The 4,519-nt window shown below is 34.7% G+C and overlaps 2 protein-coding genes across 6 annotated transcripts in view; one reads left to right on the top strand and one right to left on the bottom strand.

Moving 5' to 3' along the window:
• LOC106867470 (zinc finger protein 726) overlaps positions 1–4,519 on the top strand; it is a 22,997-nt gene that overhangs the window by 13,368 nt on the left and 5,110 nt on the right. Inside the window, exon 1 of one of the 3 annotated variants that reach the window (XM_052978003.1) lies at positions 1,081–1,314. The exons of 1 other annotated variant lie outside the window; for it this stretch is intronic. The gene's annotated coding sequence lies outside the window, so the exon portion shown is untranslated. Of the gene's footprint in view, positions 1–1,080; positions 1,315–1,349; positions 2,180–4,519 lie in introns of those variants that run through there. One more of the 3 variants, XM_052978005.1, reaches the window with a different exon arrangement.
• The window catches only part of LOC106867478 (zinc finger protein ZFP2), a 25,121-nt gene that overhangs the window by 2,652 nt on the left and 17,950 nt on the right, over positions 1–4,519 (bottom strand). The window contains exon 1 of one of the 3 annotated variants that reach the window (XM_052978006.1): positions 769–962. The exons of 1 other annotated variant lie outside the window; for it this stretch is intronic. The gene's annotated coding sequence lies outside the window, so the exon portion shown is untranslated. Of the gene's footprint in view, positions 1–571; positions 718–768; positions 963–4,519 lie in introns of those variants that run through there. One more of the 3 variants, XM_014912362.2, reaches the window with a different exon arrangement.

The raw sequence follows: 4,519 nt of genomic DNA on the forward strand, positions 1-4,519 counted from the left end.
CACACACACACACACCAGGGCCCTCAGGTTGGATAGCCAGAAAAAGAATAAAAAATAAATATTTCATAACTTTTAAGGGCAGATAGTAAAACACTTGGAAATGTTTACCATTCTATAATTTAAGTATACGAAAGGCATAGAGCTGGTAGAATCGTTAGCACGCTTAGCAAAGGCAAGAATGCCGTAATAAATGCTTAGTGACATTTCGTCCGTCTTTTACCTTCTGAGTTCAAGAGCACTGTGGTCGATGTAATCAACTCACTGACTTTCCGAAAATTGCTGGCTTTGTGCCAAAATTTGAAACCTTTATTATAGGTACATTAGAGGAAAGTGAAGTTGTACATAAAATTTCTCGACACCCTAAATGGTAATTTACAGAATGGTCTAAGAATAAACTTGTTGATTTAGGTTGTTATTGTTTAATTACTGATATCAGACAATCAGTGACGGACAATAAAGATTTAATATCGATCTCGGACTTAGCAACATTAACAACTTGCAATTTTGTCTGGAGCTTTCAATTATCCATATTCACTGATTTCTACTAAGGTAATATGTTATTATATCTTACCTGTTTTGATAAATCAATGTTAAATGTGAAAAATTCTTTAATTACAACCAAGGTGCGACTTGACAGCAGATATATATATATATATAGTTTGACATCAGGAATATTATAAATCCAACACAGAAAGAAAAACGAAACGTAGAACAAAAAAACTAGAAACTGTCACGGATATAGAGATTTCAAAATTCTATTGTTTTTACATTTTATATAAATTTTTCTGCAGTGCAATACGTTGGGAAGTATATGTTTATTATACATTTTAAGTGAAAATTTCAGAAATAATATACACATATAAATATATGCTTCTAGCTGTGTGTATACGGAAACATCTGTATGTTTCATTCCACCCTGTTTCAATTCTCTTTTATCTCAACTTTCTGTCATCAAATTGTATTTCCAGTTGAATAATTCCTTGTTCTAGTTTCGTATTTTTGTTATAACCCACACATTAAAAAAATATATATATATATATAAATCACATTAACAAGAGATAACCATATCTACACATTTCATTTAGTTCGATGATAAACAGTCTGTCTATTTCTAAATATACTTTGGAGTAATTGCGGGTATAAAAATGAAAGAAATGTCAAACCTAGTTCAGTAGAGAATTATTTTTTTTACTACGTTTCGTTTTTCTTTCCGTGTCGTTTTTTTAATATACCTGCTGTCAAATTATTTGCTGTTAAGTCGCACTCGGCTGTAATTAAATATATTTTTCATTAAATACTGATTTATCATAACAGGTAAGATATATTAACATATTTTTTAAAAGTCGATGAACAGGGTAATTGAAAGCTCTAGTCAAAAATGCGAGTTTTTAATGTTGCTTAGTCAGAGATCGATATTAATTCTTTTATTATCTGTCACTAATTGTCTGAAATCAGTAATTAAACACTAACATTCCAGACCAACATATTATTCTTGACTAGTGGTTCTCAACCAATTTTTGCCTACGGACTCCCTTTAATTCCTATTTTTCTCTGACGGACTGTCATAGCTATTCGATGATGTTTTTTTTTTTTAAATCCCATTATATTATAAATATTGTTAAGAATTGTATAAATAAATTGTTAAAAATATCTTGTGCATTGATTGTAGAAGTATAACCAGTTTATTGGACGTAAATTTTAACAAAATCTTTTGTGGAACCTCAAGGGTCGTATGGACCGCGTTGAGAACTGTTTTCGAGACTTCTATAAATTACCATCTATGGTTGTGCAGAAATCTAATGTAAAGCTACACTTTCTACGAACGGGCCTATAATAATAATAATAATAGAATGGTAAACATTTCCAAGCGTTTTACGATCTGCTCTCAAAAGTTATAGGATATTCGCTATTTTCCTATTTGACGTTCGTATTGTGATGGTGATCCAAAAAGTTTATTTCAAAACAACATTTCTTAATTATTAGTGGTACACATAACGATCAGCGAGTAAAATATGAGGAAAAATGTTCGACTTATTTTGAATAGAGTCTCGCCTTGGGCACATTCGAGACTTCTTCAACGATCCACGGCCGGCAAAACCAAGTAATACAAATCACTGAATCCGACGAAGATCGAACCAGTGTCGTAATTGCATGGCTTTCATTGAATATCTGCTGACCTGTAAGTATTTCGTTAGAATTCATAATAAAACGAGGAGCAACAAGACATCCATGATACATGTTAATCGAGTTGAAATGAAATTGAAACTAAAACAAAATTCGATTTTATGAACGCCAAATAGGAAATTATCGGATATTCTTAATACACACCGTTAAATATGTAAACACTAACATCTCTGTTGTTTTTATTGTGGTGTCTGAATTATTTTTTATGTCAATAATTCTACCCTTCACCCTACAATATATGTACAGTTTTCTATACTTCCGTCGTGATTCCTTGCTCACTCCTTGGACAAGTACCGTGAAGGCTACATGTTCCATATAAGTTATTTTATTATATATGGAACGTTAATAACGTCATGTTGTCACAAACTTAGCCAAACATTAAACAGGTTCTGTCAGTGTTAGAAATTGAAGTATAAGGCGGGGGTGGGTACAAAGAGAGTTACAGCAGTTTTCGAAAAAAAAGAAGAATTTTTTTTACAAATATTCACTATCTTAGGCGTAGGAGTGGCTGTGTGGTAAGTAGCTTGCTTACCAACCACATGATCCCGGGTTCAGTCCCACTGCGTGGCACCTTGGGCAATTGTCTTCTACTATAGCCTCAGGCCGACCAAAGCCTTGTGAGTGGATTTGGTAGACGGAAACTGAAAGAAACCCGTCGTATATATGTATATATATTTATATATATATATATATATATGTTTGTGTGTCTGTGTTTGTCCCCCCAACATCGCTTGACAACCGATGCTGGTGTGTTTATGTCCCCATAACTTAGCGGTTCGGCAAAAGAGACCAATAGAATAAGTACTAGGCTTCTAAAGAATAAGTCCTGGTGTCGATTTGCTCGACTAAAGGCAGTGCTCCAGCATGGCTACAGTCAAAAGACTGAAACAAGTAAAAGAGTAAGTAAATGACCTTCTCCAAATGCATTAAAAACACTATAACATAGTCAGAAAAACATTTCAGAAAATTATCTCTCTTTTTGAGACAAATTTAGTTAGGGCAAAATGAGTAAGACAAAATAAAGTAAATTTGCCTGGTTAGTTTTCCAGAATTACATTTGAGAAGACTCATGCACATCAGTATCCATCCACAAACATCAGAAAAATCAGAAATGCAACAAAAATTTAAAGTATGTAGGTCAAGTTGAAAGAGGATCTTGGTAAAATGGCAATATGATATGTAATTAATGAAACTTGACTAAATCTAAAAACTCAACATAAAATATTCTCTGTTGCATTTTGACAATCTTCTGGAGTGTCTCTCTTCCTAATATATTTCTGCTGTTGTTGTTGTTGGCACTCCGTCGCTTACGACATCGAGGGTTCCAGTTGATCCGATCAACGGAACAGCCTGCTCGTGAAATTAACGTGCATGTGGCTGAGCACTCCACAGACATGTGTACCCTTAATGTAGTTCTCGGGGATATTCAGCATGACACAGAGTGTGACAATGCTGACCCTTTGAATTACAGGTACAACAGAAAGAGTGAGAGAAAGTTGTGGTGAAAGAGTACAGCAGGGTTTGCCACCATCCCCTGCCGGAGCCTCGTGGAACTTTAGGTGTTTTCGCTCAATAAACACTCACAACGCCCGGTCTGGGAATCGAAATTGCAATCCTATGACCGCGAGTCCTCTGCTCTAACCACTGAGCCATTGCGCCTCCACTATATATATTTATGCACCATGCAGTTAAAGAGAAGAAATTATTGAAATTACTCAATACTCATTTTACCCCATTTTTGACATAATATTTTGAAACTCGAAAATTCTCGAATTAGACATTAGTATGGGAAAAGAATCGACTTGGAATCCAACAGATAAAAGAATATTTTATTAGCAACCTCAATTGCAATCGGGTCAAAGTTAAGAAAAAATTTCTTGAAAATAAAGTACCTGTCACCTGAATATGTTCCAAACTCTCTCAACTTCAACGACAACTATGCTGACCAATTTTGGCTCCCAAAAATAATGCAAGAATACAAAACGATGAGTCAAAGGAAATGCTAGAAGGAAAATAATGAAAATTCAGAAATTATTCATTTTGCTCAACCCCAACCAAATGGAAGTTATATTACCATCAACTTAGCTAAAACATCACCATCATTTAGCATGTGTTTGCCATGCTGGCATGGGTTGGACGGTTTGACTGAAACTGTTAAGGTGGAGAGCTGCCCCAGTCTGTTTTGGTTGGTTTCTACAGCCTGATGTCTCACCCATACTGGTTGTCAATACTGGTTAGTAGACATGGCCTTTGCATTTTTCAATGCAAGGATCCTATAAGGCATGCTACTGATCAGATGACGAATATTCTCTTGTGGAATTTCTTGCCAAGTTTC

Source organism: Octopus bimaculoides, chromosome 29, assembly GCF_001194135.2.
Source record: "Octopus bimaculoides isolate UCB-OBI-ISO-001 chromosome 29, ASM119413v2, whole genome shotgun sequence".
Taxonomy (NCBI): Eukaryota; Metazoa; Mollusca; class Cephalopoda; order Octopoda; family Octopodidae; genus Octopus; species Octopus bimaculoides.